At 43.4% G+C, this 14,442-nt stretch overlaps 1 non-coding gene across 1 annotated transcript; it reads left to right on the top strand.

Annotated features, from left to right (window-relative positions):
- The first annotated feature begins 1,068 nt into the window (after window positions 1-1,068).
- On the top strand, window positions 1,069-1,209 carry LOC120362927 (U4 spliceosomal RNA). Its single transcript, XR_005578713.1, has one exon. It is a non-coding gene; the product is annotated as a U4 spliceosomal RNA (small nuclear RNA).
- Window positions 1,210-14,442: the final 13,233 nt, after the last annotated feature.

Raw genomic sequence — 14,442 nt, 5'->3', positions numbered from 1 at the left:
TGCACTCCATCATGAGTGACAGAGCAAGACTCTGTCTCAAAAATAAATAAATAAATAAATAAATAAATAAAGTGGTGAGTGTTTTGTGGAAAGCAGAACTTATGAGCAACATAACTGGATATTTAGCTAAGGAGATTTCTAAGCAGAGTGCTGAAGGAACACCTTTGTTCCTCCTGACTGCTTACGGCAAAATTGGAAAGGAGAGAAATGAGTTGAAAAGGGAATTGTTAAGCATAAAGAAACAAGAAATAGAGGATTTCAGAAAGTCTATCCATATTGAAAAAAATTAAAGGAAAGAAACAAAAAAGAAAAAAATTTGTTCTGAAAAGAAAACTAAAACTAAGGCTGAACAGCTATTTGCTAAAGTAGTCATGAGTAAGACTCATGAACTTCATCAACCTTCTTAGCAGAAACCAGGAATAGAGATGGGATTATACCAGCAAAGACATTGCCGGTTTGAACTAAATAAAGCAGAGAAAACAAGATGAAATAAAAGAAGGCTATGGACTTCTCAGATCCTTATTCTGCAAGTGAAGTGAAGAATGACCTCAAAGGCAATTCAGATATCATCAGGGCTGCCTCCTTGGTTTCAAAGGATGGTGTGATTGCCTCAGTTTCAAGAGGCCAGACAGCCTCTGACTGAAGTCTTGTGGGTGGGGCCATACTGTGGAGCCCTGAGGGTGTAAACCCCTGTGGGGCAGAGCTGTGAAGGTGAGACTACTTCTCCAGTAGTTCCTAAATGTGGGACAGACTTCCTGGTGGGTCTGAAAGGCAGAGCATTGAACCAAAGATCATTATTCTTGAGAATTAAAATTTAATAGAATTTGTCTTGCTAGATTTTGGACTTGCTTGGGATCACCATCCCTTTCTTCTTTCCAGTTTCTCCCTTTTGGAATGGGAATGTCTATCACATGGCTGTCCACCATTGTATCTGGAAGTATATAACTTGTCTGGTTTCACAGGTTCACAGCTGGAGAGGAATTTTGCCTCAGGATGAAGGTACTGCAAGTCTCACTCATACTTGATTTAGATGACATTTAGACTTTGGACTTTAGAATTAATGCTGGAAGCTTTGTGCAGTGGCAGTATTGTAGCCAATGAGGTTTATCCGAGGCGCGATTATTGCTAATTGAAAACTTTTCCCAATACCCTGCCGTGATGACTTGCAATATAGTTGGTGTTGGCAATTTTTGACAGTCTCTACGGAGACTGAATTAAAAAAAAAAAAAAAAAGAATTAATGCTGGAATGTGTTAAGATTTTAGGGAAGAAGATGTAAATATAATAAAAGTTTTAAAAAGAAGATGTAAATATAATAAAATTTTTAAAAAAATTTAGTTGGTATTCAAGCTGGGTGCAGTGGCTCACACCGCTAACCCAACACTTTGGAAAGCCAAGATGGGTGGATCACTTGAGGTCAGGAGTTTGAGATCAGCCTGGCCAACATGGTAAAACCCTCTCTCTACTAAAAATACAAAAATTGGCTGTGCATGGTGGTGGGAACCTATAATACCAGCTACTTGGGAGGCTGAGACATGAGAATCACTTGAACCCAGGCAGTAAAGGTTGCAGTGAGCCAAAATCCCACCATTGCACTTCAGCCTGGGTGAGGGAGCGAGACTCCATCTCAAAAAGCATTTTTTTTTTTTTTTTTAAGACAGGGTTTCACCATGTTGGTCAGGCTGGTTTTGAACTCCTGACCTCAGGTGATCCGCCCACCTTGGCCTCCAAAGTGCCTGGATTACAGGCGTGAGCCACCACACCCGGCCTCAAAAAGTATTTTCTTTAAATAAAAATTAAAAATTCTATCCAAGAAGATGTAAATATAGTAAAATTTAAAAATAAATTTTAAAATTTAAGGCTAGGAACAGTGGTTCATGTCTGCAATCCCAGCACTTTGAGAGGTGAAGGCAGGTGGATCACGAGGTTAAGATATTGAGAACATCCTGGTCAACATGGTGAAACCCCATCTCTACTAAAAATACAAAAATTAGCTGGGTGTGGTGGTGTGCACCTGTAATTCCAGCCACTAGGGAGGCTGAGACAGCATCTCATAATTTCTTGTACCCAAGAGGCAGAGGTTACAGTGAGCTGAGATTGTGCCACTGTACTCCAGCCTGGAAACAGAATGAGATGCTGTCTCAAAAAAATAAATAAATAAAAAATTTAAAAAATTTTTTCGAGGCTGTTGAGATGGAGAAAACATGTTCTACGTGCAATGAAGACACAAATTTTTTTGTGGGGGCAGGGGCAGAATGCTATAGACTGAATTGCAAATATTGGGGTTCTAACCTTCAATGTGACTGGGTTTGGAGTAAGGAAGTAATCAAGATGAAATGAGGTCATAAGGTTAGAGCCGTGACAGGATTACGATCCTTTTAAGAAGAGGCACCAGAGAGCTCACTCTTTCTGTCCCTGCCATGTGTGGACATCGTGAGACGGTGGGGCCATCTGTAAACCTGGAAGAGACTCCTCACCAGAAACCGACTCTGCAAGACCTTGGTCTGGGACTCCCAGCCTTCAGAACTGCAAGCAATTAAATACCTGTTGCTGAAGGCACACAGTCTGTGGCATTGTGTTATGGCAGCTCTCGAAGACTGATATACTCCATAATGATGGAAAGGAGAGGCTACTAGGCCTGAAGCAGGCTCGCACAGGGTGGACTGAGGGCTCTGAAAGGCTTCACAGTAGAGTCCACACAGAATCTCATTATTCTTCCAACGTAGAGGTGGTAACATTTACTCTTTTCTTTTGATGTCCTTGGCACAAACCAAGACAACAGCAGAGTGAGCCCCAAACTCAGTGCAATTCCCAGGCAGGGATCGATACCCAAGACCATTACGATGATCCCAATTCAAAACTCTTTTCTCAGACTGAAAGATCTTGCTGCTATTATTCAGGTAATGGTGCTGTTTCCTCACTTGTGGGGTGTGGGGGGAGTTACTAATGAACAGAATCACATTTTTGCAGTGAGAAATTGAAATGTTTTTCTCCCATAGATTAGCAAAAAACCAAACACCTCTATTGGTGCCCACTTATACCAAGCATTATTCACATGGTGGTTTTAATCCTAATGTGTTAAATTGTATCAGGGCTGGTAAAGATCATCAGGACTCCTGTATATTCAACCAATCTAAACAGATTTATGAATCATTTCAGAGTGCTTATTTGATTGTCTTTCTCTATCAAACCAGTCAATTCCCTTCAATAAGATAAATAGCAATGGGAATTTCTGATGTATGTACAGTCATGTTTGGGAGTAGAGGAGAGTGGTTGGGGCGGGTAATCTATTTTCTAGCCAAACTGGAAAATCTGCTTTTCAGAAGTTTCCTCCTGACTCCTCCCACCCCTACTCCCCACATCAAGGAAGGGCAGAGAAGGAAAAAGATATTAAAGTTTGGATTAAACCACCATTGTGCATATTTATAATTCATTCCAAACAACAGCGGACAAGGACAGAAGCTAAAAAAACAAAATTCAGCTGGACGCTGTGGCTCATTCCTGTCATCCCAGCACTTTGGGAGGCCAAGGTGGACAAATCACGAGGTCAGGAGTTTGAGACCAGCCTGATTAACACGGTGAAACCCCATGTTTGTAAAAGTACAAAAAATTAGCTGGTCATGGTGGTGGGTGCCTGTAATCCCAGCTATTTGGGAGGTCGAGGCAGGAGAATTGCTTGAACCTGGGAGGCGGGGGTTGCAGTGAGCTGAGATTGCACCACTGCACTCCAGCGCTGGCAACAGGACAAGACTCTGTCTCAAAAAAAAAAAAAAATCAGTAATCAGCAGCAGCAACAGCAGCAACTGTGCTCTTAGCTCTCCTCGTCCACATAGGTCAACCATTGCAAAGGCCAGATAACAAGAGTTTTGTGTGCTCTGTCGCCCTTTCCACATGTTTGTGTGTGTTTTCTGACATGGCCTAAGCATTCCACACCAGCTGCCTCTGACGCATGGGAAGGTCCCTTGACTGATGCATGCAGGGTGCAGGCACAGAGGAGGGCACCATCTTCCAGAGTGAAAACGATCTTGTGAAATCCAGGCAGCCAGTGCTGCACAATGGCTCCAAGTTCCTGTGGAAGTCCAACACAGTGGAAATTAAATTACTGCAGTGATGGTCTAGGAGGGGAAGGTGGGTGCTTACTCAGAGGATGGGAGGAGAATCACAAGGCCTCTGGGCTCATTAAAGTTTAGCCCACTCAGGCTGCTATACCAAAATACCATGGTCTAGGTGGCTTATAAACAACAATTTATTTATCACAATGATGAAGGCTGTAAGTCCAAGATCAAGTTTCTGGCAGATGCAGTGTCTGGCGAGGCACTGCTTCCTGGTTCACATACAGCTGTCTTTTTGCTATAACCTCACATAGCAGAGGGGCGATGGACCTCTCTGAGGCTTCTTTTATGAAGACACTAATTTCATTCATGAGGGCTCCACCCTCATGACCTAATCACCTCCCAAAGGTCCCACCTCCTAATACAATAAACTTGGGGATTAAGATTTCAGCAGTGGCTGGGTACAGTGGAATACACCTATAATCCCAGCCACTTGAGAGGCTGAGGTGGGAGGATTGTTGGAGGCTACAGTGTATAATGATCCTGCCTGTGAACAAGACCCCATCTCTAAAAAAGGAAAAAAAAAAGTAATGAACACAAACATTCAGATCATAGCAGGAGATGAGGAAGGGTGACCAAGACACAAAGAGCCTTTTGATTTGTGGAAGGCAGAGAAGGCATTTCAGCTTGTGCTGGTGAATGTGCAAAGCATATGTAAAGTCACCATAAGCTCGAGGTCTGATTTTTAGAATTAATAATACACTGCAGGCCTGGCACAGTGCCTTATGCCTATAATCCCAGCACTTTGGGAGGCCAAGGTGGGCAGATCATGAGGTCAGGAGTTCAAGACCAGCCTGGCCAACATGGTGAAACCCCATCTGTACTAAAGATTCAAAAAAATTTGCCGAGCATGTTAGCAAACGCCAGTAATCCCAGCTACTTGGGAGGCTAAGGCAGGAGAATCACTTGAACCCAGGAGGCAGAGGTTGCAGTGAGCTGAGATCGAGCCATTGCACTCCAGCCTGGGTGACAGGGTGTGAGACTCCACCTCAAAAAAAAAAAAAAAGCATATATATAATATATATATATATATATATATATATATATATATATATATATATATATATATATATATATAGTGTGTGTGTGTGTGTGTGTGTGTTTTGCTATAGACTCTACTTATACCTCTAGAGCTAGTTCTAGCATTTTTGCACCATCCTCCCTGCTTGAGATGGTTCGGATCTGTGTCCCCACCCAAATCTCACGTTCAATTGTAATCCCAGTGTTGAAGGTGGGGCCTGGTGGGAGGTGATTGGATCATGGGGGTGGATCCTTCCTGAATGGTTTAGCTCCATCCTTTTTTGGTCCTGTTCTTGTAGCAGAGTTCTCATGAGACCTGGATCTCTCTCTCTTCTTCCTGTGAAGGGGCCTGCTTCCAGCCATGTGTAGATGCATGCAGCAGCCCTGCTTTCTGCCATGAACAAAGGCTCCCTGAGGCCTCACCAGAAGCAGATGCTGCCATGCTTCCTGTACAGCCTGCGGAATCGAAAGTCAATCAATTCTCTTTATGAAATACCCACTTGTGGGCATTTCTTTATAGCAGTGTGAAAATAAACTAATACCTAACCCCCGACCACATAGCCTCCCCTCACCCAACGCACAGCTGGAATCAGGTGTGTTGTCAGTTTCGCCTGTAAAGGCTCATTTCCAGTTGGTGTACATGGGGTTCACGGAGACTGGCATCCGAATGGTGCTGCCTGGAATGAGCAGTGATAGGGCCCAGTCCATTTCTGCTGCTCAAATTGATGCCCCATCAGTGAGGCACAAAAATGATTCCCACTCCCTGCCACCAGTCCCAGACCGAACTGCCCAGATGGCTCATTGCCGGTGCTGTGGCTCTGCCCACTGCCTCTGTGGGAGAAATGTAATTAGCCAACCTTCACGGTTAGGAGGTATTAATTTAGGGTGTGGTGGTGTAGCAGGTGTTCAGTACCAAGAGCTATTCTTCTAGGTAAGAAGTTTTTAATTTTGAGTTAAAACTGTCCTTTTCTTTGAAATTCTGATCAAAACTCAGGCATTCTAGGATTAATTCCCTGATCAAACTGACGAACACATGGTCTTTGAACACTGCCCTGTTCTTGGGACTAACTGTTACTTTTATCTTTGCCATGTTTATCTTTGCTCTCAGGTTTTTGTTTTCTGTACCCATTCCTGGTCTGAATTTCCTCTATGAGCCATCCTGCTGCTTTCCTCAGGCACTGAGCTACATGATGAAAAAGGCCTTATCTAGTCTTGCCTCAGGAGCAAAATCAAGTTAAAAAATCATTTTCTTTTTTTTTCTTTTCTTTTTTTTTTTTTTTTTGAGACGGAGTTTCGCTCTTGTTACCCAGGCTGGAGTGCAATGGCGCGATCTCGGCTCACCGCAACCTCCGCCTCCTGGGCTCAGGCAATTCTCCTGCCTCAGCCTCCTGAGTAGCTGGGATTACAGGCACGCGCCACCATGCCCAGCTAATGTTTTGTATTTTTAGTAGAGACGGGGTTTCACCATGTTGACCAGGATGGTATCGATCTCTTGACCTCGTGATCCACCCACCTCAGCCTCCCAAAGTGCTGGGATTACAGGCTTGAGCCACCGCACTCGGCAAAAGATCGTTTTCAATAGCCACTGTATGCAAGACAAGCCTAAGATGAGGACTGAAGATGAGCAAAGGATACAGTAATTGGAGGCCACTCCTGTTTTTGTTTGTTTGTTTGTTTGTTTTTTTGAGACTGAGTTTTGCTCTTGTTGCCCAGTCTGGAGTGCAATGGCATGATCTCGGTTTACTGCAACCTCCGCCTCCTGGATTTAAGTGAGTCTCCTGCCTCAGCCTCCCAAAGTGCTGGGATTACAGGCATGAGCCACTGTGCCCAGCCACTCCTGTTCTCAAGTAGTTTAGAGCTAGCTGGAGAGACAGACATAGGTGTAATGTGAACTAATATTGCCGGCACAATGGCTCACACCTGTAATCCCAGCACTTTGGGAGGCTGAGGCGTGCAGATCACCTGAGGTTAGGAGTTTGAGACCAGACTGACCAACATGGAGAAACCCCGTCTTTAAAAAAAAAAAGAATGTGAACTAATATTGTGATGTCAACTTAGTGACTGAAGATGGCAATAAAATAGAAGTGAGAATTGAACTACATACCTATTAGAATAGTCAAAATCCAGAACACATACACCACCAGACGCTGGTGAGGATGTGGAGCAATAGGAACTCTCATTTATTGGTGGGAGAATGCAAAATTGTGTGGCTCCTTTGGAAGACAGTTCGGTGATTTCTTACAAAACTAAGCATACTCTTCCCATATGATCCAGAAATTGCACTCCTTTGTATTAATTCAAAGGCGTTGAAAATCTATGACCATACAAAAACCTGCACATGGATATTTATAGCAGCTTTTTTCATAATTGCCAAAACTTGAAAGCAACCAAGACCTCCTTCAGTAGGTGAATGGTTCAATAAACTGTGGTACCTCCAAACAATGGAATTATTTAGCACTAAAAGGATATGAAACATCAAGCTATGAAAAGGATAACTTAGATGAATATTACTAAATTTTTGAAAATGGAGGAAACTTGAATGCATATTACTAAGTCTTTAAAAAAAAAAAAAAAAGCTGGCTGGGCTTGGTGGCTCATGCCTGTAATTCCAGCATTTTGGGAGGGTGAGGTGGGCAGATCACCTGAGGTCGAGAGTTTGAGACCAGCCTGACCAACGTGTAGAAACCCCACCTCTACTAAAAGTACAAAATTGGCCGGTGTGGGGGCGCATGCCTGTAATCTCAGCTACTTGAGAGGCTGAGGCAGGAGAATCACTTGGACATGAAAAGTGGAGTTTGTGGTGAGCTGAGATCATGCTATTGCACTCCAGCCTTGGGCAAAAAGAACAAAACTTTGTCTCCAAAAAAAAAAGAAAGAAAGAAAGAAAGAAAGAAAAATTAGCTGGGCATGGTGGCCCATGCCTGTAATCCCAGCTACTTGGAAGGCTGAGGCAGGAGAATTGCTTGAACCTGGGAGGCAGAGGTTGCGGTGAACCGAGATCATACCACTGCGCTCCAGCCTGGGCAACAAGAGCAAAATTCCACACACACATGCAAAATAAACCAATCAAAAAAAGTTACATACTCCATATGTCCAACAATACGACATTCTGGTAAAGGTTAAACTATGGAGACAGATGAATAGGCAGAACACAGAGGATCTTTGAGGTGGTGAAACAATTCTGTATGACACCATAATGGTGGCTACATGTAACTTTATGTTTGTCCAAACCCATAGAATCTACAATACCGTACAAGAGTGAACTCTCAGCCGGGCGCGGTGGCTCAAGCCTGTAATCCCAGCACTTTGGGAGGCCGAGGCGGGTGGATCACGAGGTCAAGAGATCGAGACCATCCTGGTCAACTTGGTGAAACCCCGTCTCTACTAAAAATACAAAAAATTAGCTGGGCATGATGGCTCATGCCTGTAATCCCAGCTACTCAGGGGGCTGAGGCAGGAGAATTGCCTGAACCCAGGAGGCGGAGGTTGCGGTGAGCCGAGATCTCTCCATTGCACTCCAGCCTGGGTAACAAGAGTGAAACTCCGTCTCAAAAAAAAAAAAAAAAAAAGAGTGAACTCTCATGTTAACGGCCGTCTTTGGGCAATAATAATGTGTTGATATAGGCTCATAGCTGTAGCAAATGTACCACTCTTGTGTGGGATGTTAATCATGGGGGAGGCTGTGATGTGTGGAAGCAGGGGGCTTCTAGGAACTCTCTATACCCTCTGTTCAATTTTGCTGTGAATCTAAAACTGCTCTAAAAAAATAAAATATATATTTTTGTAAGTGAGACGGGAGTCTATGAATGTTCCAATAAGATAAAGTCTATGTAGGCAAGAAAGGAGACAATGGAAAAGGGACCTTGAAGTAAAGGTGGAATTGGCCAGGCAAGAAGGATCAGGAAGGCAAGAAGGATCAGGAAGGCAAGAAGGACCAGGAAGGCAAGAAGGATCAGGAAGGCAAGAAGGACCAGGAAGACTATCACGGCCCCGGGAAACGGTATCAACAAAGACACAGTCGGTTCTGCTCTAAATCCTGTTTTGAAAACATGAATTTGTTTCAACCCGATTCATATATTAGGGAGCAATCTGAGTGTAATACAGGTTTTGCCTTTGCTTGTGCATGATTTTGCCCTGAGAAACACTAGATGAACAGAGAAAACTCTACTCAGCTGAACCAAACAGGGCAGAAGTACACAAAATGTACACGGGACACCTCTCACATTTCTACCACCTAACTGAGTTTACAGGGTGTGGAAACCCTCTTTCCACCACTTCACAGTAACTCACAAGCTGCACCCCTTCCAACAACCACTTCCGTGTACAAAATTAATGTATGTTTCAGGGTACTGTGCCTTATTTATTGTAGCATGTATGTAGTTCTTAACCATTTAATGTGTGAACTGTGCTACAATTTTATTAGATTCCTATCTTTTTTGTTGTTATAGTGACAAAACTCCTGAATGATATAACCTCGAACTCTGTTTTTCCCTATAGTTTTTGGTTTTGGGGTGCGGTTTTTTTTTAATTTTTTTTTTTTAGTTGAGATGCAGTCTCATTCTGTTGCCCAGGCTGGAGGGCGGTGGCATTATCTTGTCTCACTGCCACCTCTGCCTCCCAGTTCAAGCAAGTCTCCTGCCTCAGCATCCCGAGTAAAGACTATAGGCACACACCACCACACCCAGCTAATTTTTGTATTCTTAGTAGAGATGATGTTTCAGCGTGTTGGCCAGGCTGGTCTCAAACTCCTGACCTCAGATGACCGTCTACCTCAGCCTCCCACAGTACTGGGATTACAGGCATGAGCCACCACGCTCAGCCAGCCCTATAGTTTTTATGGCATGCTTTCTGCATAACAGGGTGATTTTAGGAGCACAGATGTTGTGCTACAGCAAAACTGACTGCACGAGTTATGGAATAAAAATCTTGGAGAACTGTGAGTAAATGATTAGGATCACCAATTTGTGTAGAAGAATTTTCAGACAGAAGGCTGGGATCAGATTTGTCATTCATTTCTGTATTCATTTGACCAATATTTGTTGAGTGCCTTCTGTACGTCAGACTCTGCTCTGAGTGTTGGAGATACGGCAGTGAAAAAAAACAGACACAAATCCTTGCCCTCTGGGAATTTAAATCCTAGTTGGGGAGATAAACAAAACCAAAATAAATAAATAAAATCTATAGTGTGTTAGGTAGTAATCAATGCCAAGACGAAAAGCATAAAGCAGATGAGTCAATGTGCCATGTCAGGGGATGGGTTTGGCTATGATGTCTGTATGTTATTGCTACATAACAAATTATCCCAAAACTTAACAACTTAACAGCTTTATTCTCTTGCATAGTTTCTTTTTCTTTCTTTTTCTTTTTTCAAAAAATTTTCCTCTTTATTTAAACATAAAATGCATTTACAGCATGCAAGTTAACTCAAAATTAAATGGTGTCTTCCCAAACCAAGTATTTCTGAACATATCTTCAAGCACTGAAAATAAACCAACATATTCCACAGGTAGACTCAGGCTCTGTCACCTCATGTAAAATGGAATTAAGCACAAACTGAGAGTTATACACAGTAGTTAGTTTTCTTAAGTTAGGCAAATAATTTAATTAACCACCATGAATAAATCTTATTCTCTTGTTTCACTGAGTTTCTCTTCTGAACCATCTATCAATGCCATTCAGAGGAACGTTAATATATCCCATCAAAAAGACACTGCAAATTGAAGTGTGTCGATGTCCTAGATGATCAGAAATTTTCGTTTTTAAGAGTAAGTGCTGTGTTTAATGACCTACTATAGCAAAAAGGAGTTCACTGAAAACAAATATATGAAATTCTTGGTACACTTTATGAAAGTCTGAAATTATAAACAGAATAGACCATCAAGGTATTTTTTAAAAACCTAACATTGTATATTCTGAACCACATGCTAATTATAATTTGTTGTTCATTACACAGCACCAATACCCATGATGAATCTTACAAGAATAAAACTAACATATTCAGAAAAAAAATTCTGCTTCATTTATGAATATTGCCAAAGGAGGCAAGCTTTTAACTGAAAACAAAACAGTTAAAAACTGTTGCCTAGGCTGGAGTGCAATGGTGTGATCTTGGCTCACTATAGCTTCTGCCTCCAGGTTCAAGTGATTCTCATTCCTCAGCCTCCCAAGTAGCTGGGACTACAGATGTGCACCACCATGCCCAGCTATTTTGTATTTTTAGTAGAGATGGGGTTTCACCGTATTGCCCAGGCTTGTCTCAAACTCATGACCTCAAGTGATCCACCCACCCAAGGTGCTGGGATTATAGACATGAGCCACCACGCCCGGCCTCATGTAGTTTCTGAGGGTTAGGAAGACAGGAGTGGCTTAGCTGGAGTGGCTCTGGCTCAGGATCCTTCATGAGCTTGTAGTCAAGGTATGTGCTGTGAACTTCCATGCTTACTCGAATGGCTGTTGGCAAGAGGCTTCAGTTCCCTCCCCCACCAGAGAACTGCCTATGATATGGGAGCTTGTCATCACCAGAGAGAAGGCTTCTGAAGGGAGAGGTGACCTGTCTTTAAAAAAAAAGCAATTTTTTTTCCTTTTCTCTTTTTTACTTCTGTAGAGACAAGATGTTGCCATGTTGCTCAGGCTGGTTTCAACCTCTAAGCAATCTACCCATTCTGGCCTCCCGGTGTTGGGATTATAGGTATAAACCACCACTCCAGGCCCTGCAATCGTTTATAACCGAGTACAGTGGTAGCCTGGTAGGGTTTGGATGTGTGTCCCTACCAAAATCTCATATTGAAATGTCATCCCCAGTGTTGGAGGTGGGGCCTGGAGGGAGGTGATTGGATCATGGGGTGGAGTTCTCATGAATGGTTTAGCAGCATTGGTTGGTACTGTCCCTGTGGTAGTGAGTGAGTTGTCATGAGATCTGGTCATTTGAAAATGTGCAGCACCTCCTCCCTGGCTCCTTGCTCCTGCTCCGGCCATGGGATGTTCTTGCTCCCCCTTTGCCTTTGGCCATGATTTGTTTCCTGAGGCCTCCCCAGTAGCAGAAGCCGTTATGCTTCCTGATTAGCCTGCGGAACCATGAGCCAATTAATCTTTTCCTTATAAATTACCCAGCCTCTGAAATATTTATTTTTTTAAACATTTTTATTTAATTTAGTTTATTTATTTATTTATTTTGAGAGACAGTCTCATTCTGTCACCTAGGCTGGAGTGCAGTGGCACGATCTCAGCTCACTACAACCTCCACCTCCTGGATTCAAGTGATTCTCCTGCCTCAGCCTCCTGAGTAGCTGGGACTACAGGAACGAGTCACCACGCCCCGATAATTTTTGTATTTCTAATAGAGATGGGGTTTCATCATGTTGGCCAAGCTGGTCTCAAACTCCTAACCTCAAGTGATCTGCATGCCTTGGCCTCCAAAAAATGCTGGGATTACAGGTGTGAGTCATCACGCCCGGCCACGTATTAATCTTGCTTTCTTTCTTTCTTTCTTTCTTTCTTTTGAGATGGCATTTCCCTCTTTGATGGCATTCCCCAGGCTGGAGTGCAATGGTTCCATCTTGGCTTACCGCAATCTCTGCCTCCCAGGTTCAAGTGATTCTCCTGCCTCAGCCTCCCGAGTAGCTGGGATTACAGGCATGTGCTGCCACACCCGGCTACTTTTTTGTATTTTTAGTAGAGATGGGGTTTCACCATGTTGGCCAGGATGGTCTCTAACTCCTGACCTCAAATGATCCACCTGCCTTGGCCTCCCAAAGTGCTGGGATTACAGGCATGAGCCACCACGCCCGGCTATATCCAGGTATTTCTTTACAGCAATGTGAGAACAGTCCAATACATAGCCTAATATCACTTCTGCCACATTCAATTGGTCATACAAACCAGCCCTGGTACAACGTCAGGGAGGACAGATGACCACAAATGAGTACCGATATCTGGAGACAGGGATCGCTGGGAGCCACCACAGTCACCGAGGAAAGCCTCATTCAGAAAATGACCTTCCGATTAACCCTGGAGAGCTGTGAGGGAACTAGCCATGAGGGTATCTGGGGAAATATCATTCTATGCAGATGAAACATCATGAGCAAACATAATGCCTGGCGTATTGGAAAGACAGCCGACTACAGTGTGGCTGAGGCAGAGGGAGCAAGAGGGAGAGGAAGACAGGACGCCAAAGAGGTGACAAGGATGGGGGATGCTGTCATCTTTACGTGTTTCAGAAAGATGAGTTATGAGCAGAGAAGTGAGCTGATCTGAGTTAGGATTTAACAGAATGCATCCAGTTTACTGTGTCGAGAAGAGATCGAAGGGGAGTAAGGGCAGAGGGAGGAAGATAAACTGAGAGGTGAGAGATGAGGGCTGTAGGAAGTAGTTTCTCAGCCTGATCAACATGGTGAAACCCTGTCTCTACAAAAAAATGCAAAAATTAGCTGGGTGTGGTGGCCGGCGCCTGTAGTCCCAGTCATTTGGGAGGCTGAGATGGGGGGATCACTTGAGCCTGGAGGTGGAGGTTGCAGTGAGTGGAGATCGCATCACTGCATCCCAGCCTGGGTGACAGACCCTGTCTCAAAAATAAAGTAAAATAGGGCCGGGCGCAATGGCTCACGCCTATAATCAGCACATTGGGAGGCCGAGGTGGGTGGATCACGAGGTCAAGAGATCGAGACCATCCTGGTCAACATGGTGAAACCCCGTCTCTACTAAAAACACAAAAATTAGCTGGGCATGGTGGCACGTGCCTGTAATCCCAGCTACTCGGGAGGCTGAGGCAGGAGAATTGCCTGAACCCAGGAGGCGGAGGTTGCGGTGAGCCGAGATCGTGCCATTGCACTCCAGCCTGGGTAACAACAGCGAAACTCCGTCTCAAATAAATAAATAAATAAATAAATAAATAAATAAACAAAGCAAAATAAAAGATAAAAAGAAGTGACCTAATTCCAGAAACATTTTGAAGATAGAACAGAGAATTTGCTGATGGGTTGAATGTAGGGTGTAAGAGAAAGAGGAGTCAAAGATAACAGCAAGGTTTTTTGTCCACGTAACTGGAAGAATGTAGTTGCCATCATCCACATGTGGTAAGAATGAAGTCAGAACAGTGTTAGGGTAAATAGCAGGTGCTCAACTTTGAATATGTTAAGTATGAAATGCCTATTAGATATCCAAAGAGAAATGTTGAGTAAACAATCAAGGCTGGAGTTCTGAAAAGAGGTTCAGGTTAGAGATACGAATTTGGGAATCATCAGATATACATGGTATTTAAAACTTTGAGATTGGATAAAATTACCTAAAAAAAATAAGTGCAGATTAAAAAAGAG

This window comes from Saimiri boliviensis, chromosome 14 (genome assembly GCF_048565385.1).
Source record: "Saimiri boliviensis isolate mSaiBol1 chromosome 14, mSaiBol1.pri, whole genome shotgun sequence".
Lineage (NCBI taxonomy): Eukaryota > Metazoa > Chordata > Mammalia > Primates > Cebidae > Saimiri > Saimiri boliviensis.
This window is presented reverse-complemented; position numbering and strand designations above follow the sequence as displayed.